Here is a 26,258-nt window from a genome sequence, read left to right as displayed (position 1 = left end):
TAGATTTGACTAGACAGACCTTTGTTGGCAAAGTAATATCTCTGTTTTTAATATGCCGTCTAGGTTTGTCATAGCTTTTCTTCCAAGGACCAAGAGCTTTTAATTTCATGGCTGCGATCACCATCTGTAGTGATTTTGGAGCACCCAAAAATAAAGTCTGACACTGTTCCACTGTTTCCAAATCTGTTTTGCCTGACGTGATGGGACCAAATGCCATGATCTTAGTTTTCTGAATGTTGAGCTTTAAGTCATCTTTTTCACTCTCCTCTTTCATATTCATCAAGAGGCTCTTTAGTTCCTCTTCACTTTCTGCTATAAAGGTGGTGTCATATGCATATCTGAGGTTATTGTTATTTCTCCCAGCAATCTTGATTCCAGCTTGTGCTTCTTTCAGCCCAGGTTTCTCATGATGTACTCTGTGTATAAGTTAAATAAGCAGGGTGACAATATACAGCCTTGACACACTCCTTTTTCTATTTGGAACCAGTCTGTTGTTCCATGTCCAGTTCTAACTGTTGCTTCCTGACCAGCATATAGGTTTCTCAGGAGGCAGGTCAGGTGGTCTCGTATTCCCATCTCTTTGAGAATTTCCTGCAGTTTATTGTGATCCACACAGTCAAAGGCTTTGGCATAATCAATAAAGGAGAAATAGATGTTTCTATGGAACTCTCTTGCTTTTCGATGATCCAGAAGATGTTGGCAATTTGATCTCTGGTTCCTTTGCCTTTTCTAAAACTATCTTGCACATCTGGAAGTTCACGGTTCATGTATTGCTGAAGCATGCCTTGGAGAATTTTGAGCATGACTTAACTAGCGTGTGAGATGAGTGCAATCATGTGGTAGTTTGAGCATTCTTTGTCATTGCCTTTCTTTGGGTTCAGAATGAAAACTGACCTGTTCCAGTCCTGAGGCCACTGCTAAGTTTTCCAAATTTGCTGGCGTATTGAGTGCAGCACTTTCATGGCATCATCTTTCAGGATTTGAAATAGGTAAACTGGAATTCCATCACTTCCACTAGCTTTATTCGTAGTGATGCTTTCTAAGGCCCACATGATTTCATATTCCAGGATGTCTGATTGTAGATGAGTGACTACACCATAGTGATCATCCTGAAGCTCTTTTTTGTACAATTCTCCAGTGTATTCGTGACATCCCTTCTTAATATTGTCTGCTTCTGTTAGGTCCGTGCCACTTCTGTCCTTTACTGAGCCCATCTTTGCATGAAATATTCCCTTGCTATCTCTAATTTTCTTGAAGAAATCTCTAGTCTTTCATTTCTGTTGTTTTCCTCTATTTCTTTTCATTGATCGCTGAGGAAGGCTTTCTTATCTCTCCTTGCTATTCTTTGGAACTCTGCATTCAGATGCTTATATCTTTCCTTTTCTCTTCTCTTCATTTCACAGCTATTTGTAAGGCCTCCTCAGACAGTCTGTTTGCTTTTTTGTATTTCTTTTCCATGGGGATGTTCTTGATCCCTGCCTCCTGTACAATGTCATGAACCTCCATCCATAGTTCATCAGGCAATCTGTCTATCAGATCTAGTCCCTTAAATCTATTTCTCACTTCCACTGAATAATCATAAGAGATTTGATTTAGGTCATACCTGAATGGTCTAGTGGCTTTCCTTACCTTCTTCAATTTCAGTCTGAATTTGGCAATATGGAGTTCATGATCTGAGCCACAGTCAGCTCTCCATTTTTGGCTGCAAAGAATATAATCAATCTCATTTCGGTGTTGACCATCTGGTGATGTTGATGTGTAGTGTCTTCTCTTGTGTCGTTAGAAGAGGGTGTTTGCTATGACCAGTGCATTTTCTTGGCAAAACTCTATTAGCCTTTGCCCTGCTTCATTCCGTTCTCCAAGGCCAAATTTGCCTGTTACTCCAGGTGTTTCTTGACTTCCCATTTTTGCATTCCAGTAGCCTATAATGAAAAGTATATCTTTTCTGGGTGTTAGTTCTAGAAGGTCTTGTAGGTCTTCATAGAACCGTTCAAATTCAGCTTCTTCAGCATTACTGGTTGGGGCATAGGCTTGGATTACCATGATATTGAATGGTTTGCCTTGGAAATGAACAGAGATCATTCTGTTGTTTTTGAGATTGCATCCAAGTACTGCATTTCAGACTCTTTTCCTGACCATGATGGCTACTCCATTTCTTCCAAGGGATTCCTGCCCACAGTAGTAGATATAATTTTAGTAATAGATATAATGGTAGTAGTAGATATAACTCAATGAAACCAAGCCATGCTGTGTGGGGACACCCAAGACAGGTGGGTCATCGTGGAGAGGACTGACAGAATGCGGTCCCCTGGTGAAAGGAATGGCAAACCACTTCAGTATTCTTGCCTTGAGAACCCCATCAACAGTATGAAAAGACAAAATGGTAGGATACCAAAAGAGGAACTCCCTGGGTTGGTAGGTGCCCAATATGCTACAGGAGATCAGTGGAGAAATAACTCCAGAAAGAATGAAAGGATGGAGCCAAAGCAAAAACGATACCCAGTTGTGGATGTGACTGGTGATAGAGGCAAGGCCCGATGCTGTTAACAGCAATATTGCATAGGAACTTGGAATGTCAGGTCCATGAATCAAGGCAAATTGGAAGTGGTCAAACAGGAGATGGCAAGAGTGAACGTCAACATTCTAGTAAGCAGTGAATTAAAATGGACTGGGATGGGTGAATTTAACTCAGATGACACATTGAAATATGAGACAGCAATTTCTTTACCTTTAATTACAAGATGCAATGATGTTTTAACAGAAAAATGTTCATTAAAATTGTTAAAATAGGGTATGAATTCAATGACATTTCTATTATCTATATTTTTTTCAGAAACAAAAATAGAATAAAAAATCAACTAAGCCTTTATTCTGCCATTCTTTTTTTTCTTCTTTTGACTGCACTGTGCAGCTTGTGCGATCTTAGTTTCCATACCAGTGACTGAACCCCTGCTCTGGGCAGCGAAAGCACAGAGTCCTATCCTCTGACAGCCAGGGGATTCCTAACTGCATCACCATTTTATTTATTCATTATTTTTTAGAAAATTAATCCTTATTAATATTTATACTTCTGGTTTTATTTTTAATTTTTAAAATTTTGTATCAAACATTTTGAATAGCATTTGCACAGCTCAATCAAGTCTTTACCCTCTACAATCTGTTTCTTTCTTACACCAAAGACCAATGATCAGTATGCTACAGGAGAAATATCTGAAGACGGGAAGATAAGACATGAGATCTAGGTTTGGCTTCAGCAGTTAATACATGAAGGCCTCCCAGGTGACTCAGTGGTAAAGACTCTGCCTGTCAAGCAAGAGAGGAGAGTTCCATCCCTCGGCCATGAACATCCCATAGAAAAGGTAATGACACCCTGCTACAGTATTCCTGCCTGGAGAATCCCATGGCTAGAGGAGCCTGGCGGGCTACAGCCCACAGGGTGGCAAAGAGTCAGACACAACTCAGCGAGTCAACCAAAATAAGCAATTAATACATGAACTTGACCGGAAGCACATTACTCCTGATGTGAAGAGCATCATTTATGCAAAGTACTTCAACTGAAGAAAATAAAGCTAAGGATTGTGTGCCCATAAGTAGTAATGCCATTGACAGGGTGGTAACAACGTAGCTGAGAGACTCGAAGGCAGGCTTTTCCCACTGTTGCTTGTGGTTAGCATATGAGGGGGCAGTTCTACTTACAGAGGTCACAAACATGGTAGAAACTTAAGAAATATTTGTTGGAAGACAATTACTTCATGATCTCACTTGCACGTAAACTACAGAAGTTAGCCTCGGTAGCAGTAGAATGTAGAGTGATGACTGATGAGTCAGGGCTGGGGGCTCAGGGCAAGGAGAGATGAGGGTCAAGAGGTACAAAGTTTCCCTCATGCAAGATGAACAAACCATGAAGTTTCAATGTACAACAATGTGACTATAGTTAACAGTACTGTAATATATTCTTGAAACTTGCTAAGGGGGTAGAATTGTATTCTCATTATTGTAAAAAAAAAGTGAGAAAAAGAAAATGGTAACATAAATGGACATGTTAGCTTGATGGTAGTGATTATTTCACAATGTGTATATATTTATATCAGAATATCAAATTTTTACCTTAAATATATAGAATTTCTCAATTATACCTCAGTAAATCTAAAAAAAAAAAGCATAAAACAGTGTACTTAAAAAAGAGAATTATTTTCTGCGAAATATAGATAACTTTTGCCATGACTTGTCATTGTCTAACATTTTTGGAGTCTATGATAATGATGATTGGGGTTCCCAGGTATCTCAAATGGTAGAGAATCTGCCTGCAATGCAGGAGACCTGAGTTTGATCCCTGGGGCAGAAGACCCCCTGGAGAAGGTCATGACAACAAATTTTTGCCTGGAGAATTCCATGGACAGAGGAGCCTGGTAGGTTACAGTCCATGGGGTCGCAAAGAGTTGGTTGGGGCATGGTGAGAAGAAAGTTAGACTTTTGATTTATTTTCATATAAAATATTTCTAAATCTACTGTTGGTTTTTCTTCATGTTTTCCAGGAAATATAAATTATATCAGAAAACAACAACTTTAATTGTTTTGAGCCTCTGAAGAAGAAGGCAATGGATTCTCCCTAGGGCTTGTGCCACAGGGAGTGGAGGAGACATAAGGGTCTCAACCTTCCCAGTAAATCCACAAGTCCTCTGGAGGGCAGAGGGGGGTTGCCTTTCCCACAGTCCCATGGAGGGTATCTAATAGATACCTTAGTTTCAGTTATTTCTTCATGAGGGAAATAATGTGAGGGACTTTTGAGTCATGGCAAACATTACATATCAGGAACAGGAAGTGCATACTTTCCTGAAAGTTAAGTAGAACGGCTTGGCTTAGCTGAACTCCTTCATAGTAGTCTCCTGAACAAGTGTTTTCTGGGAGTGTGAGGACACAGGGGCCCGGAGACTCTTTGGTGCATGTCTCTCTGCCTCTTTCAATTCAGGGTAGATCTGTGCATGGGAGGATTGACAGCTATTTAACCAAAATTGAATTTAGGGGAATTAAATGTAAAGTTCTGAAGAAACAGAATCAATAAGGTCACCTGTAACTAAGATTTTAAAACATGTGAAAAACAAGTGCTGACTCACAAGACCACAAATAAAAGCAATGGGAAGAAATTGTAAAGACAAAGATTTTAGACACCATGCTTTCCAGGTTTGATAATACATATTGTTTATTAATAGTGTTTGGGAGATAAATAATTAGAAATTTAATTGCACATAAGTTAGACAGTAGAACATAAAAACCTCCCAAAATTGAGTAAAAGATGTTCAGTGGTTTATTCACTTCCTCTTACTTCCCAAGGGGACGGTAGACAATATCTATAGGCATTTTTGGTGTCACAATGGAGGGACCAGGGGTGAAGGAAATATCATCCAGTGGATAAAAGCCAGAGAAGCTGCTCTACATGGTACCATGCAAAGGATACCTACCCATAAAAAGAATAATCCAGCCCCAAATATCAATAATGGTGTGGTTGAAAAACTCTGGAAAAGATCACTAATAAAGAGTTGTATACTAGTGAGAATTGACTTGGAAAGATTGCCTTCTGACTGATCCTGAAATATACTTAGATATCTGAACATATAAAACTATTAAAGGTTCTTTCTGTTATATGGGATATCTAGCCTTTAGTGCTGATATATCTAAAGCTTTTTAATTCTATGGAGAAGGGAATGGCAACCCACTCCAATATCCTTGTCTGAAAAATCCCATGGACAGAGGAGCCTGGTGGGATACAGTCCGTGGGGTCGCAAGAGTCAGAAACGACACAAGTAACTCAGCACATCTGGTTCTAGGCCTGTAGAAAGAACAATGACATTATCAGAAATGTTAATATGAGAAAGAAATATCCATTATAAAGAAATATGATTAAGAGAATTCCTGATATGCATGACTTAACAGTACTAAAACAAGGACAGCTACAAGTGAACTGGGATATGTTGATTATGAGAGCTTTCAGAATTATTTGCACTGTTACTATCCAACACAATTGCTGATTTCTGTCAGACATTCACTAAAACATTCTGCACAGGAAAGGAAACAAACAGAATGAAGAAGCAACAGAGTGAGAAAAACGTTTGCAACCCATATATTAAAATATTAATCTCCAACTTGCACATAAAGAACTCATACAACTCAATAGCTAAAACAAACACAACAGCAACAACAAAAAAAAAAGTAAAAACTAATAGCCAGCTGCCTCTACAAAGATTACATCATGACCATTGCAAACTGCTGACCTTCAACACCCCTGAAACAAGTTCAGGGTGAAAATCAGGAATAAGGCACTCTGTGCTCCGAAAAAAAAAAACAAAAAAACAAAACAAAAAAAACCCCTGCAGAACAGGCCTTCAGATAGTTAGATCTTTTCAGAAAAAGGTTTTATGAGTTCCAATTCTTGCATCTTCTCATACCTAGAAAAACACTGACGTCATTAATGGTGAAATCTGCTTTGACTATTAAAAAAAAATTTTTTTTTACAATTAAAAGTCAAAATAGAGTAGCTATGGTTCAGACATCCTGGGAAATAACCATTTCCCAGATATCCTGAAAAATGATATTATGGGTGTGATTTCAGATTAGACACTGTGACCTAATGTAGAACTTAATGCTCCTGTGATGCATTTTTGCTTCTGTACTTTGCTTGCTGCTCGTAAAACCAAAGTTACTCCATTCTAAGATAAGGTTGTTTTTAAGTAAAAATAAATAAATAAATGGTATCACCTGAATCTAAAAAAAAAAAAAAAATTAAATAAATAAAAATTTCACTAATAAAAAAAAGTTATCTAAATACAAGATTTAGATTTTTTCTGATATGCAAATGGAAAATAATTTTATTAAGAGTAGCAAAACATATTCAGTGTCACTAATCATCAGGAAGAGGAAAATCAAAACCACAATGAGATCAAATCACACTTGTCAGGATGACAATCATAGAAAACCAAAGCCAAAAATAAGTGTCATTAAGCATATGGAAAATTGGAACCCTTTTGTACTATTAGTAGGTATGTAAAATCATGCAGACACTGTGAAAATAGTATGGTAGCTTTTCACAAAATAAAAATTAAATATATGGTCCTGTAATTCTGCTTCTAAATATTTATCCAAAAGATCAAATTCATGATGCCAAAGATATATTAGCATTCTTGTGTTCATTGCAGAACTATCCACAATAGCCAAGAAGTGGCAATAACCTAAATGGACCAAAAAGTGAATAAAGAAAATGTGGCATGTAGATAAAATGGCATATAATTCACCCTTTTAAAAAGATGGAAATTTTGCAATGTTACCACATGGATAACAGTATGCTTAGTGAAATATATCAGTCACAGAAAAACAAATACTCTATGATTCCACTTATATGTTCATGGAGTCACAGAGTGGAGTGATAGATGTCCCAGGCAAGAGGAAGGAGCGATGGGAAGTTACCAATCAAAGGTCATAAAATTTCAGTTAAGCTAGATGAATGAGTTCTAAAGATGCACTGTACAAAAATCCTATCTGTAGTGAGCAAAACTGTACGTTACACCTAAAATATCTTAATCAGGTAGGCCTTATGTGAAATGCTCTTCAGTTCAGTTCGGTTCATTTCAGTCACTCAGTCGTGTCCGACTCTTTGCGACACCATGAATCACAGCACGCCAGGCCTCCCTGTCCATCACCAACTCCCAGAGTTCACTCAAACTCCCCTCAATCGACTTGGTGATGCCATGCAGCCATCTCATTCTCTGTCATCCCCTTCTCCTCCCGCCCCTAATCCCTCCCATCATCAGAGTCTTTTCCAGTGAGTCAACACTTCGCAGGAGGTAGCCAAAGTATTGGAGTTTCAGCTTCAGCATCAGTCCTTCCAATGAACACTCAGAACTGATTTCCCTTAGAATGGACTGGTTGGATCTCCTTGCAGTCCAAGGGACTCTCAAGAGTCTTCCTCAACACCACAGTTCAAAAGCATCAATTCTTCAGCGAACACCTTTCTTCACAGTCCAACTCTTACATTCATACATGAACACTGGAAAAACCATAGCCTTGACTAGACGGACCTTTGTTGGCAAAGTAATGTCTCTGCTTTTTAATATGCTAGCTAGGTTGATCATAACTTTCCTTCAAAGGAGTAAGCGTCTTTTAATTTCATGGCTGAAATCAGCATCTGCACTGATTTTGAAGCCCAAAAATATAAAGTCTCACACTATTTCCACTGTTTTTCCATCTATTTCCCATAAAGTGATGGGACCAGGTGCCATGATCTTAGTTTTCTGAATGTTGAGCTTCAAGCCAACATTTTCACTTTCCTCTTTCAATTTCATCAAGAGGCTTTTTAGTTTCTCTTCACTTTCTGCCATAAGGGTGGTGTCATCTGCATATCTGAGGTTACTGATATTTCTCCCAGCAATCCTGATTCCAGCTTGTGCTTCTTCCAGCCCAGTGTTCCTCATGATGTACACTGCATATAAGTTAAATAAGCAGGGTGACAATATACAGCCTTGATGTACTGCTTTTCTTATTTGGAACCAGTCTGTTGTTCCATGTCCAGTTCTAACTGTTGCTTTCTGACCTGCATACAGGTTTCTCAAGAGGCAGGTCAGGTGGTCTGGTATTCCTATCTCTTTCAGAATTTTCTACAGTTTATTGTGATCCACACAGTGAAAGGCTTTGTCATAGTCAATAAAGCAGAAATAGAAGTTCTTCTGGAATTCTCTTGCTTTTTCCATGATCCAGTGGATGTTGGCAATTTGATCTCTGGTGCCTCTGCCTTTTCTAAAACCAGCTTGAACATCTGGAAGTTCACGGTTTACATATTGCTGAAGTCTGGCTTGGAGAATTTTGAACATGACTTTACTAGCGAGTAAGATGAGTGTAACTGTGTGGTAGTTTGAGAATTCTTTGGCATTGCCTTTCTTTGAGATAGGAATGAAGACTGACCTTTTCCAGTCCTTTGGCCACTGCTGAGTTTTCCCAATTTGCTGGCATATTGAGTGCAGCACGTTCACAGCATCATCTTTCAGGATTTGGAATGGCTCAACTGAAATTCCATCACCTCCACTAGCCTTGTTCATAATGACGCTTTCTAAGGTCCGCTTGACTTCACATTCCAAGATTTCTGGCTCTAGGTGAGTGATAGAAAACCGTAAGATTCCACCAGAAAGTTACTAGAGCTAATCAATGAATCTAGTAAGTTACAGGATATAAAATCAACACACAAAAATCCCTTGCATTACTATACACTAATAATGAGAAAATAGAAAAAAGAATTAAGGAAACAATTCCATTCAGCATTGCAACCAAAGAATAAAATGCTTAGGAATATATCTACCTAAAGAAACAAAAGACATATATATAGAAAACTGTAAAACACTGGTGAAAGAAATCAGAGAGGACACTAATAGATGGAGAAATATACCGTGTTCATGGATTGGAAGAAAAAATATAGTGAACATGAGTATACAAGCCAAAGCAATCTATAGATTCAATGCATTCCTTATCAAGCTACCAATGGTATTTTTCACACAACTAGAACAAATAATTTCACAATTTGCATGGAAACACAAAAAACCTCGAATAGCCAAAGCAATCTTGAGAAAAAAGAATGGAACTGGTGGAAGCAACCTCCCTAACTTCAGGATCAAATTCACAGTCATCAAGACAGTATGGTACTGGCAGAAAGACAAAAATATAGATCAATGGAAAAAAAATAGAAAGCCCAGAGATAAATTCATGCACGTATGGACACCTTACCTTTGACAAGGGAGCCAAGAATATACAATGGAAAAATTAAAATCTCTTTAACAAGTGGTGATGGGAAAACTGGTCAACAACTTGTAAATGAATGAAACTAGAACACTCCCTAACACCATACACAAAAATAACCTAAAAATGGACTAAATATTTAAATGCAAGACCAGAAATATACAACTCTTAAGGAGAACGTAGGCAAAACACTCTCTGACATAAATCAGAGCAGGATCCTCCATGACTTACCACCAAGAATATTGGAGAAAAAAGCAAAAATAAACAAGTAGGACCTAATTAAAATTAAAGCTTCTGCACAGCAAAGGAAACTATAAGCAAGGTGAAAAGACAGCTTTCAGAATGAGAGAAAATAACTGCAAATGAAGCAACTGACAAAAGACTAATCTCAGAAATATACAAGCAACTCCTGCAGCTCAATTCCAGAAAAATAAACGATCCAATAAAAAAATTGGCCAGAGAACTAAAACGACATTTCTCCAAAAAAGACATACAGATGGCTAACAAACACATGAAAAGATGCTCAACATCACTCATTATCAGAGAAATGCAAATCAGAACCACAATGAGGTATCATTTCACACCAGTCAGAATGGCTGCTATCCAAAAGTCTACAAGAAATAAATGATGGAGGGGTTGTGGAGAAAAGGGAAGCCTCTTAACTGTTGGTGGAAATGCAAACTCGTACAGCAACTATGGAGAACAGTGTGGAGATTCCTGAAAAAACTGGAAATAGAACGGCCATGTGACCCAGCAGTCCCACTTCTGCACATACACTCCGAGGGACCCAGAAATGAAAGAGACTTGTGTACGCTAATGTTCATCACAGCACTGTCTAAAAGAGCTAGGACTCCAAAGTAACCTAGATGTCCATCTGCAGATGAATGGATAAGAAAACTTTGGTACATATACACAATGGAGTATTATTCGGCCATTAAAAAGAATACATTTAAATCAGTTCTAACGAGGTGGATGAAACTGGAGCCTATTATACAGAGTGAAATAAGCCAGAAAGAAAAACACCAATACAGTATACTAACGCATATATATGGAATTTATAAAGATGGTAACAAAAACCTTGTATGCGAGACAGCAAAAGAGACTAGATATATAGAACAGTCTTTTGGACTCTGTGGGAGAGGACAAGGGTTGGATGATTTAGGAGAAAGGCATTGAAACATGTGGATTATCATATGAGAAACGAATCCCCATTCCAGGTTCGAATGCTCAGGGCTGGTGAACTGGAATGACCCAGAGGGATGGTATGGGGAGGGAATGTGAGGGGGTTCAGGATGGAGAACACATGTACACCTGTGGCAGATTCATGTCAATGTATGGCAAAACCAATACAATATTGTAAGTAGTTAAGTTCAGTTCAGTCGCTCAATCGTGACCGACTCTTTGCGATCCCATGAATCACAGCACGCCAGGCCTCCCTGTCCGTCACCAACTCCCGGAGTTCACTCAAACTCATGTCCATCGAGATGGTGATGCCACCCAGCCATCTCGTTCTCTGTCGTCCCCTTCTCCTCCTGCTCCCAATCCTTCCCAGCTTCAGAGTCTTTTCCAGTGAGTCAACTCGTCGCATGAAGTGGCCAAAGTATTGGAGTTTCAGCTTTAGCATTAGTCCTTCCAATGAACACCCAGGATTGATCTCCTTTAGAATGGTCTGGTTGGATCTCCTTGCAGTCCAAGGGACTCTCAAGAGTCTTCTCCAACACCACAATTCAAAAGCATCAATTCTTCAGCGATCAGCATTCTTCACAGTCAAACTCTCACATCCATACATGACCACTAGAAAAACCATAGCTTTGACTAGACGGACCTTGGTTGGAAAAGTAATGTCTCTGCTTTTTAATATACTATCTAGATTGGTCATAACTTTCCTTCCAAGGAGTAAGCATCTTTTAATTTCATGTATAAATCAGCATCTGTAGTGATTATGGGCCCCAAAAAACAAAAAGAAAGTCTGACACTGTTTCCACTGTTTCCCCATCTATTTCCCATGAAGTGATGGGACCAGATGCCATGATCTTCGTTTTGTAAATGTTGAGCTTCAAGACGACCTTTTCACTCTCCTCTTTCACTTTCATCAAGAGGCCTTTGAGTTCCTCTTCACTTTCTGCCATAAGGGTGATGTCATCTGCATATCTGAGGTTATTGTATTTCTCCCAGCAAACTTGATTCCAGCTTGTACTTCTTCCAGCCCAACGTTCCTCATGATGTACTCTGAATATAAGTTAAATAAGCAGGGAGACAATATACAACCTTGACTTACTCCTTTTCCTATTTGTAACCAGCCTGTTGTTCCATGTCCAGTTCTAACTGTTGCTTCCTGACCTGCATACAGGTTTCTCAAGAGGCAGGTCAGGTGGTCTGGTATTCCCTTCTCTTTCAGAATGTTCCATAGTTTATTGTGATCCACACAGTCAAAGGCTTTGGCATAGTCAATGAAACAAATAGATGTTTTTTTCTGGAACTCTCTTACTTTCTCCATGATCCAGCGGATGTTGGCAATTTGATCTCTGGTGCGTCTGCCTTTTCTAAAACCTGCCTGAACATCTGGAAGTTCACAGTTCACATATTGCTGAAGCCTGGCTTGGAGGATTTTGAGCATGAATTTACTAGCGTGTGAAATGAGTTCAATTGTGTGGTAGTTTGAGCATTCTTTGGCATTGCCTTTCTTTGAGATTGGGATGAAGACTATCCTTTTCATTACAGTGGACTCGAATGCAAAAGTAGGAAGTCAAGAAACACCTGGAGTAACAGGCTAATTTGGCCCTGGAGCATGGAATGGAACAGGACAAGGGCTAATAGAGTTTTCCAAAGAGAACGCACTGGTCATAGCAAGCACTGTCTTCCAAGAACACAAGAGAAGACTCTACACATGGACATCACCAAATGGTCAACATCGAAATCAGATTGATTATATTCCTTGCAGCCAAATATAGAGAAGCTCTATACAGTTAGCCAAAACAAGACCAGGAGCTGACTGTGGCTCAGATCATGAACTCCTTATTGCCAAATTCAGACTGAAATTGAAGAAAGGAGGGAAAACCAGTAGACCATTCAGATATGACCTAAATCAAATCCCTTATGATTATACAGTGGAAGCGAGAAATAGATTTAAGGGACTAGATCTGATAGATAGAGTGCCTGATGATCTATGGACGGAGGTTCATGACATTGTACAGTAGACAGGGACCAAGACCATCCCCATGGAAAAGAAATGCAAAAAAGAAAAATGGCTGTCTGAGGAGGCTTTTCAAGTATCCATGAAAAGAAGAGAAGTGAAAAGCAAAGGAGAAAAGGAAAGATATAAGCATCCGAATAGAGAGTTCCAAAGAATAGCAAGGAGAGATAATAAAGCCTTCCTTTGTGATCAATGCAAAGAAATAGAGGAAGACAACAGAATAGGAAAAACAAGAGATCTCTTCAAGAAAATTAGAGATACCAAGGGAACGTTTCATGCAAAGATGGGACCGATAAAAGGCAGAAATGGTTTGGACCTAACAGAAGCCGAAGATATTAAGAAGAGGTGGCAAGAATACACAGAAGAACTATACAAAAAAGATCTTCACGACCAAGATAATCACGATGGTGTGATCACTGACCTAGAGCCAGACATTTTGGAATGTGAAGTCAAGTGGTCCTTAGAAAGCATCACTACGAACAAAGCTAATTCAGGTGAATGAATTCCAGTTGAGTTATTTCAAATTATAAGGTAATTAGCCTCCAATTAAAATAAATAAATTTAAAAAAATGTAAAAACCTCCACAAACACACTATATTTATATATCAAGGAAAAACTCTACTATTATAAAAATGCTTAGTAAGAAAACAATTTAGAGCCCATGATCTTGGAGACTGTGCCGTTGACTTCCTTATTCCTCATACTGCAGACCAGGGGATTCCACATGGGGATGACCACCATGTCAAACACAGATGCCACTTTGACTATGTGCCTGGAGGTTGTGGAGCTGGGCACACAGTAGAGGAAGAGGATGGTGCTGGGGGAGATGCTGATGGCAGTCAGGTGGGAGGTGCTGGTGGAGAAGGCTTTGCGACGACCACTGGCTGAATGCATCTTGAGGAGGGTGACAACAATAAAACATAAGACAGGAGAATGATGAAGGGTGTGCTGGTCTCATCAAAGTTTGAGAAAATGAAAAGCAGCAACTGGTTGAGATAAGTATTAACACCAGAGAGGTAAAGCATGGAGGAGAACTCACAGAAGAAGTGATCGATTGTGTTGAAACCTTGAAACGATAACTTGTTAACAGTACATGTGAATGTCAAGGAGCAGGTTGCTTCCCCAATCAAAGATCCAACCACTAACATCACACAAAGTCTCTGGGACATGCCACCCTGTAGTGCAGAAGATTGCAGATGGCCACGAGGCGGGCATAGGCCATCACAGCTAATAAAAAGGACTCAGTCACCACAATGGTACAAAAGAAAAAGAATTGCATTACACATGCTGCAAATGAAATGGTTCTGTCTTCTACAGTGAGATTCACCATGGCCTTTGGAGCAACTACGAAAGAGTAGCAAAAGTCCACAAAGGAGAAATGGCTTAGGAAAAAGTACATGGGGGTGTGCAGTTGGGGTTAATTTTGATGATTACAATCATCCCAAGATTCCCTACCACAGTGACACTGTAGATGGTGAAGAATGTCAAGAAGATGGGGACTTGCAACTCTGGGTAATCGGAGAAGCCCAGGAGAGTGAATGTGGCACCACTTTTATTTCTCTTTGATAGAAACATGGCTTCTGCTTGTCAGAATCTGAATAAGTCCTAGAAACAAAAATATTAAAGAAAATGAGAATGTAAGACACTTGTTTAACTACTTCTTACCAAGACTGGTAGATGAAACAAAATATCTCTTTTAGAATTTCTCCATGTAGTTTTTCTTATGCAAGAAATGCTAAATGTCTAAAATTTTAAACAAGATAACCATTTAAAATTTTCCTTAAGTAACACAATCACTGAACACGTTTAGTTCTCAGTTATAAATTTTAATATTCAGAAATAACAATATGGATCAAAGGATGTAGGGTTATTTTAAATGAAATCCTGCCACAATGCTTTTCGGTCCCCATGCCTATTATCAATTCATAAAAGTTTAACCTAGCCTAAAACTATAACTGATTATTTCAGTCCTACAACTAATAGCAAAAGTGAGAAATTTCTAAATTAATTTACCATCACATGTTCACAATGTGAGTTTAAGAATGACACCTCTTATAATGTACATCAGTGTCTTCACTGTTAGTTCCACATAACACTCTAACAATTATTTTTGTTTCTGACTATCTAAATCTATTGTCAAAATAAACCTTAATTAATTTTTTTTTAGACAGTTTTCTCAACTCAGAAAAGCCTGATTATCAATCCCACCTCACCACTTGAGGACTAATAAGTGAACAAATAATAAAGTTAATCCAGTCTACATCTTTATTCAAGACTTGAGAAAACAGAAGACAGAGATCCTTGACTTTCCTTATAATATGCAAATAGGGACCAATATACACATCAGCGTCTGGAATCCTGATTCTGACAACCACAGATTTTCCATTCCTCTACAATAGGCTCTGATCTATGTTCAAGGTGTCAAAACTAAGATTTTCACTTTATTTATGATCATACTTCCAATCAAATACCAATTAAAATACAATATAGGTATCATGTGGCATACCTTGTGTAATCGTAATAAATTTAATTTCATCTTCTTTTTTTATACCAAGAAAAACTAAGCTCTCAATTAGCACATGCATTTGTCTTATAACAATACAAATGACAGCTAAAATGAGACATGATATTCACCCTTCAAGGAATGAAAATCCAGTGTTGACTGGAGGGTACTTAAGAAAGTGCAATTGTATAAGTTACATAGTATCACAATTTATTTGAGAGAAAAAAGAAGTTCAAGTCCTTCATAAAACAGGTATTGTGTTGACTTGTCTTGGATAACTGAAGAGACAGTTTTAGGAGACATATTTCAATGCAGGTGTTTCATCCAGAAGACTAAATCATGACAAACAAGGAGATCAGAATGTAACAATATTCTAATGATACAGCAAAATTTTTATTGAGTGAATACTCTATAACTCGTTTGTATATTTGCCTGTGTGTTGGAGTATTTGGGTTGTATTCTATATACAGGTTACTTGGCATGAAGGAAAGTTGGTAAGACACTATCTATATTCTGAGTATGTTTTCAAAAGAACTCCAATATGGCAACATGCACAGCTATGATAAACTCCACCAGAGGCTTAAAAATGGAAAACTCATTCTCAGAACATCTTGCATGCAAAAGGGAAGCATCAAAAGTGACTACCCAATTGGCAATTCATTCTACCATCCTGGGCTTCCCTTGTGGCTCAGCTGGTAAAAAAAATCTGCCCGAAAAAATAATCGATGTGGATTTGATCCTTGGGTTGAGAAGATCCCCTGGAGAAGGGAATGACTACCCACTCCAGTGTTCTGGCCTGGAGAATTCCATGGACTGTATAGTCTGTGGTGTCACAGAGTCAGACACGGTGGAGTCACTTTCACTTTTTATTATTTTACCTAAGACGACATCAAAAATAATATCAATTCTTTGTGCTTTTCTTCCCTAAACATAATGTATATATCATTTTCAAGTAAATTCACACCTTTAAAAGAAAAAAAAAAGTGCTTGCAGTTGCCCAAAGATTTGAAAACTAATTACCTGCGTAACCATATTCAAAATAAAATATAACCTAGATAGTCATCAGTTTTGTTGTGGTTGTTGTGGTTTAGTGACTAAGTCGTGTCAGACCTTTTTTGACCCCCTTGTCTGTAGCCCACCAGGCTCCTCTGTCTATAGGATCTCCCAGGTAAAAATACTGGAGTGGATAGCAATTTCCTTCTCTAGGAGACCTTCCAGAATCAGGGGTTGAATGCATGTCTCCTGCAATGGAAGGCAGATTCTTCACTGCTGAGCCCCCAGGGAAGCCTGGACATTGCTATTAATATCTATTTAATAAGGCAAACTAGAAATATCAGATTTCTCTAACATCAAGAGCTCACTTTTGCTTGAATAACTTAAACACCCTTCTCCTTCGCTACTCATTATGCCTAACAAATTTCTCAATGCCCACTTTTTAATAGATGGAAATACTGAGAATATTTGGGAGTAAAGGCAAGTGGGCATAGAAACTCTGTCAGGAATTGTGCTGGAATAGTACTGACATGCTGATCTTTTATTCAATTTTTCCAAATGATTTTTCATCAAAGTTTTCAAAGTAATACTTTAAGTAAAATTAGATTGTCTCCCAGTTTTGCTGAAGCCTAAATTTTTGAAGATTCTTTCAAAAGGATTTTTTACCCTGTGTGATATATTGAAAGCATGATCCCAATTCTCCACTTGACTAGGCATGCTCACATTATTCTTTTCTTCTGATCAAATGGTCAAATCATTTCATCCATTTTTTTTGAATATAGGCTACTTTTGTGAGTAATTTTGGAAAATATAAGATGTTTGAAGTGACATATTGTGTCAGTTACAACAAAGGCCATGTAGCAATATCATAATCTCTTGGAATTTGCACAAACTCTTAGAATAGCTGTCATGTGAACAAACACAGATTAGCATATTTGATAATGAGCAATATAGGTCACAATCCCATCCCATGAAACATTCTCTAGCCAACCTCCAGACTAAAGTATGCCCTGTCTTAGATCACCTGGCCTGGCAAGCTAATAACATACACATAAGCATATCAGCTTCCCTGATGGTTCAGTTGTTAAAGAATCCCTTCTGCAATGCAGGGAAGACCCTGGTTTGATTCCTGGCCATGACGATTTACTGGAGAAGGGATAGACTACTTGACTTCAGTGTTCTTGGGCTTTCCTTGTGGCTCAGCTTGTAAAGAATCCACCTGCAATGTGGGACACCTGGGTTCGATCCTTAGGTTGGGAAGATCCCCCGGAGAAGGGAAAGGCTACCCACTCCAGTATTCTGGCCTGGAGAATTCCATGGATTGTATAGTCCATGGGGTTGCAAAGAATTGGACATGACTGAGTGACTTTCACAAAGATACCGGAGAAGATCAGTCACCTCTGAATCACACCAGCAGAACTGCCTACTGACTTATGTAATAGTGATTCATGCAATAAGCAGCTATTTTTAACTCATAGGTTTTGGAAGAGTTTGCTGTGCAGTCTTAAAATACAACTGATTTTTAAGATATCTGATGTAACCACAATTACCTTCCCAAGTCGTATCATATAGCAGTTAAGCATTTCTGCTTTCCTTCTGCTTGGAGGCAGTTCAGTTAAAACGTACAATTAAAAAGTTTAGAAAATTTAACATATTGTTGATGTCATTGAATCTTTTGATGAAATGATTTGCTAAAACAATTTGATCTTATGTGATATGAATATAATTCATCAAAAACTTAGATCTTAGTATTTTTAGTACTAAATTTATGGGTAATGCCTATAAAATAAATTTCAATTAAATATTTATATTTATTTTATTTAAATTTATTTATTTTAATTGAGGCTAATTACTTTTCAATATTGTATTGGTTTTGCCATACATTGACATGAATCTGCCCCGGGTGTACACGTGTTCTCCATCTTGAACCTCCCTCCCATCTCCCTCCCCATCCCATCCCTCTGATTCTTCCCAGTACAACAGCACCGAACATCCGGTATCATTCATTGAACATGGACTGACGATTCGTTTCACATGTAATGTACATGTTTTAATGACATTCTCCCAAAATGTTCTACCCTCGCCCTCTACGACAGAGTCCAAAACTATTCTATACATCTGTGTCTCTTTTGCTGTCTTGTATACAGGGTTGTCGTTATCATCTTTCTAAATTCCATATATATATGTTAGTATACTGTATTGTTGTTTTTATTTCTGGCCTACTTCACGCTGTATAATAGGCTCCAGTTTCATCCATCTCATTAGAATGGATTCAAATATATTCTTTTTAATGGCTGAGTAATACTCCATTGTGTATATTTACCAAAGCTTTCTTATCCATTAGTCTGCAGATGGACATCTATGTTGCTTCCATGTCCTGGCTATTATAAACAATGCTGTGATGAACATTGGAGTACATGTGTCTCTTTCAATTCTGGTTTCCTCAGTGTGTTTGCCCAGGAGTGCGATTGCTGGGTCGTATGACAGTTCTATTTCTAGTTTTTAAAGGACTCTCCACACTATTCTCCATAGTGGCTGTACTAGTTTGCATTCCCACCAACAGTGTAAGAGGTTTCCCTTTTCTCCACACCCTCTCCAGCATTTATTGCTTGTAGACTTTTGGATAGCAGCCATTCTGATTGGCATGAAATGGTACCTTACTCTGGTTTTGATTTGTATTTTTCTGATTATGAGTAATGTTGAGCATCTTTTCACGTGTGTTTTAGCCAACTGAATGTCTTCTTTGGAGTGGAGAAATATCTGTTTATTTCTTTTGTTCATTTTTGGATTTGGTTGTTTATTTTTCTGGAATTGAACTGCAGTTGTTGCTTGTATTTTTCTGAGATTAGTCCTTTGTCAGTTGCTTCATTTGCTATTATTTTTTCCCATTCTGAAGGCTGTCTTTTCACCTTGCTTATAGTTTCATATGCTGTGCAGAAGCTTTTAATTTTAATTATGTCTCATTTGTTTATTTTTGCTTTTTTCCCCAATATTCTGGGAGGTGGGTCATGGAGGATCCTGCTGTGATTTATGTCGGAGAGTGTTTTACCTATAATCTCCTCTAAGAGTTTTATAGTTTCTGGTCTTACATTTAGATCTTTAATCCATTTTGAGCTTATTTCTGTGTATGGTGTTAGGGAGTGTTCTAGTTTCATTCTTTCACAAGTGGTTGACCAGTTTTCCCAGCACCACTTGTTAAAGAGATTGTCTTTTCTTCCCTGAATATTCTGGACTCCCTTGTCAAAGATAAGGTGTCCATAGGTGCATGGATTTATCTCTGGGCTTTCTATTTTGTTCCATTGATCTTTATTTCTGTCTTTATGCCAGTACCATACTATCCTGATGACTGTGACTTTGTAGTAGAGCCTGAAGTCCGGCAGGTTGATTCCCCCAGTTCCATTCTTCTTTCTCAAGATTGTTTTGGCAATTCGAGGTTTTTTATATTTCCCTACAAATTGTGAAATTATTTGTTCTAGCTCTGTGAAAAATACCGTTGGTAGCTTGATAGGGATTGCATTGAACCTATAAGTTACTTTGGGTAATATATTCATTTTTCACAATATTTATTCTTCCAATCCATGAACATGGTATATTTCTCCATCTATGAGTGTCCTCTCTGATTTCTTTCACCAGTGTTTTTAGCTTTCTATATATAGGTCTTTTGTTTCCTTAGGTAGATATATTTCTAAGTATTTTATTCTTTTCGTTGCAATGGTGAATGGAATTGTTTCCTTAATTTCTCTTTATATTTTCTCATTATTAGTATATAGGAATGCAAGGGATTTCTGTGTGTTGATTTTATATCCTGCCACTTTACTGTATTCATTGATTAGCTCTAGTAATTTTCTGGTAGAGTCTTTTGGGTTTTCTGCATAGAGGATCATGTCATCTGCAGACAGTGAGATATTTACTTCCTTTTTTCCAATTTGGATTCCTTTTGTGCCTTTTTCTGCTCTAATTGCTGTGGCCAAAACTTCCAGAACTATGTTGAATTGTAGTGGTGAGAGTGGGCACCCTTGTCTTGTTCCTGACTTTAGGGGAAATGCTTTCAGTTTTTCACCATTGAGGATAATATTTGCAGTGTGTTTGTCATATATAGCTTTTATTATTTTGAGGAATGTTCCTTATATTCCCTCCTTTTGGAGGGTTTTGATCATAAATGGATATTGAATTTTGTCGAAGGGTTTCTCTGCATCTATTGAGATGATCATATGGTTTCTATTTTTCAGTTTGTTAATGTGGTGTATTACATTGATTGATTTGTGGATATTGAAGAATCCTTGCATCCCTGGGATAAAGCCCACTCGGTCATGATGTATGATCTTTTTAACGTGTTGCTTGATTCTGATTGCTGGAATTTTGTTAAGGATTTTTGCATCTATGTTCATCAGTGATATTGGCCTGTAGTTCTCTTTAATTGTGGCATCTTTGTCAGGTTTTGGTATTAGTGTGATGGTGGCCTCATAGAACGAGTTTGGAAGTTTCTCTTCCTCTTCAATTTTCTGGAAGAGTTTGAGTAGGATAGGTGTTAGCTCTTTTCTAAATTTTTGGTAGAATTCAGCTCTGAAGCCATCTGGACCTGGGCTTTTGTTTGCTGGAAGATTTCTGATTACAGTTTCAATTTCCGTGCTTGTGATGGGTCTGTTAAGATTTTCTATTTCTTCCTGGTTCAGTTTTGGAAAGTTATACTTTTCTAAGAAGTTGTCCATTTCTTCCACGTTGTCCATTTTATTGGGATCTAATTTCTGATAGTAGTCTCTAATGAACCTTTGCATTTCCGTGTTGCCTGTTGTGATATCTCCCTTTTCATTTCTAATTTTATTTATTTGGTTTTTCTCCCTTTGTTTATTGATAAGTCTGGCTAGTGGTTTGTCAATTTTATTTCCCTTCTCAAATAACCAGCTTTTGGCTTTGTTAATTTTTGCTGTGGTTTCTTTTGTTTATTTTGCATTTATTTCTGCCCTACCTTTTAAGATTTCTCTTTTTCTACTAACCCTGGGGTTCTTCATTTCTTCCTTTTCTAGTTGCTTTATGTGTAGAGTTAGGTTATTTAGTTGACTTTTTTCTTGTTTCTTGAGGTATGCCTGTATTGCTATGAACCTTCCCCTTAGAACTGATTGACAGTTTCCAACAGGTTTTGGGTTGTTGTGTTTTCATTTTCATTCATTTCTATGCTTATTTTGATTTCTTTTTTGATTTCTTCTGTGATTGGTTGGTTATTGAGCAGCGTGCTGTTCAGCCTCCGTATGTTGGCATTTTTAATAGTTTTTCTCCTGTAATTGAGATCTAGTCTTACTGCATTGTGGTCAGAGAAGATGCTTGGAATGATTTCACCTTTTTTGAATTTACCAAGGCTAGATTTATGGCCCAGGATGTGATCTACTCTTGAGAAGGTTCCGTGTGCGCTTGAGAAGAAGGTGAAATTCGTTGTTTTGGGTGAAATGTCCTATAGATATCTATTAGGTCTAACTGGTCTATTGTATCATTTAACGTTTGTGTTCCTTGTTAATTTTCTGTTTAGTTGATCTATCCATAGGTGTGATTGGGGTAGTAAGGTCTCCCACTGTTATTGTGTTATTGTTAATTTCCCCTTTCATACTTGTTAGCATTTGTCTTACATACTGTGGTGCTCTTATGTTGGGTGCATATATATTTATAATTGTTTTATCTTCTTATTGGATTGATCCTTTGATCATTATGTAGTGTGATTCTTTGTCTCTTTTTACAGTCTTTGTCTTACAGTCTATTTTATCTGATATGAGTATTGCTACTCGTGCTTTCTTTTTGTCTCTATTTGCATGGAATAACTTTTTCCAGCCCTTCCCTTTCAGTCTATATGTGTCCCTCGTTTTGAGGTGGTTCTCTTGTAGACAAATATATAGGGGTCTTGTGTTTGTATCCATTCAGCCAGTCTTTGTTCCTTCTTTGGGGCATTCAACCCATTTACATTTAAGGTAATTATTGGTAAGCTGTGATTCATGGGGTCGCGGAGAGTCGGACACGACTGAGTGACTGAACTGAACTGAACTGAACTGATGATCCCGTTGCCATTTACTTTATTGTTTTGGGTTGAGTTTATACACTCTTTCTCTGTTTCCTGTCTAGAGAAGGTCCTTTAGCATTTCTTGGAGAGCTGGTTTGGTGATGTTGAATTCTCTCAGCCTTTGCTTGTCTGTAAAGCTTTTGCTTTCTCCTTCACTATTTGAATGAGATCCTTGCTGGGTACAGTAATCTGGGCTGTAGGTTATTTTCTTTCAACAGTTTAAGTATGCCCTGCCATTCCCTCCTGGCCTGAAGTATTTCTATTGAAAGATTAGCTGTTATCCTTATGGGGCTACCCTTGTGTGTTATTTGTTGCTTTTCCCTTGTTGCTTTTAATATTTGTTCTTTTTGTTTGATCTTTTTTAATTTGATTAATATGTGTCTTGGGGTATTTCACCTTGGGTTTCTCCTGTTTGGGACTCTCTGGGATTCTTGGATTTGGGTGATTATTTCCTTCCCCATTTTAGGGAAATTTTCAACTATTATCTCCTCAAGTATTTTCTCATGGTCTTTCTCCTTGTCTTCTTTTGGGACTCCTATGATTCGGATGTTTGGGCATTTAACATTGTCACAGAAGTCTCTGAGATTTTCCTCATTTCTTTTAATTCGTTTTTCTTTTTTCCTCTCTGCTTCATTTATTTCTACCATTCTATCTTCTAACTCACTTATTGTATCTTCTGCCTCCGTTATTCTACTGTTGGTTCCCTCCAGAGTGTTTTTGATCTCATCTATTGCATTATTCATTGTATATTGACTCTTTTTTATTTCTTCTAGATCCTTGTTAAACAGTTCTTGCATCTTCTCGATCTTTGTCTCCAGGTTATTTATCTGTAACTCCAATTCGTTTGCAAGATTTTGAATCATTTTCACTATCATTGTTAGGAATTTTTTATCAGGTAGGTTCCCTATCTCTTCCTCTTTTGTTTGAGTTGATGGGCATTTATCCTGTTCCTTAATTTGCTGGGTATCTCTGCCTCTTCATCTTGCTTATATTTCTCTGTTTGGGGTGGCCCTTCTGTCTTCTGGCAGTTTGTGGAGTTCTCTTTATTGTGCTGTTTCCTTGCTGTGGGTGAATTTGGATGGGTGGCTTGTCAAGTTTCCCTGGTTAGGGAAGCTTGTGTCGGTGTTCTGGTGGGTGGAGCTGGATTTCTTCTCTCTGGAGTGCAATGAAGTGTCCAGTAATGAGTTATGAGATATCAATTGGTTTGGAGTGGCTTTGGGCAGCCTTTATACTGAAGCTCAGGGCTATTTTTCGGTGTTTCTGGAGAATTTTCATGGTATGTCTTACTCTGGAACTTTTTGACCCTTGGGTGGGGCTTGGTTTCAGTGTAGGTATGGAGGCGTTTGATGAGCTCCTATCGATTATTGTTCCTGGAATCAGGAGTTCTCTGGTAGTCTCAGGATTTGGACTTAAGCCTCCTGCCTCTGGTTTTCAATCTTATTCTTACAGTAGCCTCAAGACTTCTCCATCTGTCACTTCCAAGGTGGTTCCCTCTGTTTTAGCTTTTGTTTGCTGGTCTCTTCAGTGTCTAATTTCCTCTCTGACGTTAGGGGGCGGTGATGGACACTTTTTAAGGCTCACTTGTTCAGTGGTACTGTGGGAAGGGAGGAACGCTGCAGACAAATATCTCTGGCATATGTGGGGAGTGTTCTCATTGTCTCGGCCACACTGGGTTTTCCCCCACTAACGGCGTGTGTGGTGTCCCAGTCAACACTGCACAGGCTCTAGGTTGCTCTGCCGGGAACTGTCTGAGGCCAGCACTGGGTTGCATGCACATCCCAGGTCTAAGCCGATCAGGTTCAGGTTCTCAGGTCCTTGCCTAAAGCGCAGACTTGGTTGGGCCTGCGTTTTGTGCCCTTCCCTGATCTGAGCAGCTCAGTTGACCAGGTGTTTGGTGAGAGCAGTTGCTGCAACTTATCTCCTCCCCCATCCCTGCAGCTTGGTTTTCTGGGTTTACAACCGGCGCACCTTCTCAGGCAGATGTCGACCGGCCAGAAATCCAAGAAGTCTTGGTTAGCAACTAAGCCTGCTTGCAGTCTTGTATCCGATACCTCACTGAGGCTGCCGATAGCCCCCTTCTGGCTCTGGTTACTTTCCCCTGCCTGTCTCAGTGGGGTATGGGCTGTCTGTAGCCGGCTAGCTCTGCTCAGTCCTTTGTTCTGTGAGAGGGACTGACAGAATCTTAGGGTTTTTTGCCTTTTCACGGGGTAGCCAGCCCACAGTCTGTTTTGCTATCTCCAGTTAGCTCTCTCAGATTGCCCTCGTGGCATTCAGGCCGGGTCTTCAATGCAGCTGGCTCTTCCCTGCCCAGCCACGTCTTGCTAATGGCAGATGCAGGCATCTGCACTGCTCCTCCACTGGGAGTTACTGTTGGGCAAGGAATCGGCGGGTTTTAATTTTCCTCCCACTTATGTTGTCCTCCGGCTCCAAGGCTTGCCACAGACTCGCCAGTGAGAGTGTTTCCTGCTGTTTGGAAACTTCTATCTTTTTTAAGCATCCCTTCCTGGGATGGAGCTCTGTCCCTACCTCTTTTGTCTCTCTTTTTATCTTTTATGTTTTTTTCTACCTCCTTTTGAAGACAATGGGCTGCTTTTCTGGGTGCCTGATGTCATCTGCCGGCATTCAGATGCTGTTTTTTGGAATTTACTCAGCGTTCAAATTTTCTTCTGATGAGTTTGTGGGGGAGAAAGTGGTCTCCCTGTCCTATTCATCCGCCATCTTTTTCCCTCTCTCAATTAAATATTTATATTTAAATCAATTTTAATAAAAGTATCTGCTTTTTCTTTAAGATAGATATGCAAGGCAGTTTTCTACGAGTGGGTTGCATAGATGATATAAAACGTTACTGCCAATGATGCTGTCTTTTTAGTCTTTCTGTCATGAAACTTGCTCCAAGGGGACGCATTTTGTGGCAATGCTTTCAGAGTATACTAAGAACAATGACAAAAAAAAAATGATGCTAATGAGATATCATCATGAATTTACTCTATGTGTTATCAAAACATCACTGTATTGGCTGAAATGTATGTCCAATGTCCTTATTTTCTGAGAAAAGAAAACTATATAAGCTAGAAGGAAACGAGAAGTCTTGTGATATCTTAATTCAACCAAATTTCAGGCTTCATGGAAAAGAACATTTCACAGTCTTCTTATGTTTTAGATTTTGGAAGTTTGCCATTACTTTTCTAAATGGGGTAATTCCCACAGTAAAATGTGAATGGATAACAGAAAGCTTTGCTGTTGAAGAATGAAGCAAAAGGAATAGTGAAAGTACTGGGTGGAAAGGAGAGGCAGAAACACTCAGAAAACTGTCAGGTGAATCAACTTCAGGGAAACGCATGAGAGCTGTTGAGAATTTAGAAACCAGTTTACTTGGGACTATTTAAAGTCACAGAATTCGTGAATGTTGCATATATCCAGGAGCACAAACCACATCTTATTGTTTGAACCCTATCGGTTTAGGAAAAGATTACATGGGCAGAGAAGCAGCAGACCTGGGAGACACCCTGCAGTGAGACCCATAAACGGTCTCTGCAGTGAGTAGGGTCTGCGTCCAGCACCGTCCGTCAGCTCTGCTCTTCCTCATAGAGCCATGTGGGTGCAGAAACCAAAATGCAACACACAAGCTCATTCTACCAGTGATTCCGTCTGTGACAACTGCCTGTGCCTCAGTCGCCACGCTAATAAAGCTGCATAACTGTGCTTGAAATGAAATGTGTTAATAATTGTGTTCAGAACAGTACCTAATACAT

General features: G+C 38.7%; 1 pseudogene; it reads right to left on the bottom strand.

The window, feature by feature from the left end:
* Positions 1–13,603: 13,603 nt before the first annotated feature.
* LOC129553517 (olfactory receptor 5D18-like) lies at positions 13,604–14,542 on the bottom strand (annotated as a pseudogene).
* Positions 14,543–26,258: the final 11,716 nt, after the last annotated feature.

Source organism: Moschus berezovskii, chromosome 14, assembly GCF_049115385.1.
Source record: "Moschus berezovskii isolate FMDL1 chromosome 14, NW_MosBer_1.0, whole genome shotgun sequence".
NCBI lineage: Eukaryota > Metazoa > Chordata > Mammalia > Artiodactyla > Moschidae > Moschus > Moschus berezovskii.
The sequence above is the reverse complement of the archived record's forward strand: the minus strand, read 5'-3'. Positions and strand labels throughout refer to the sequence as shown.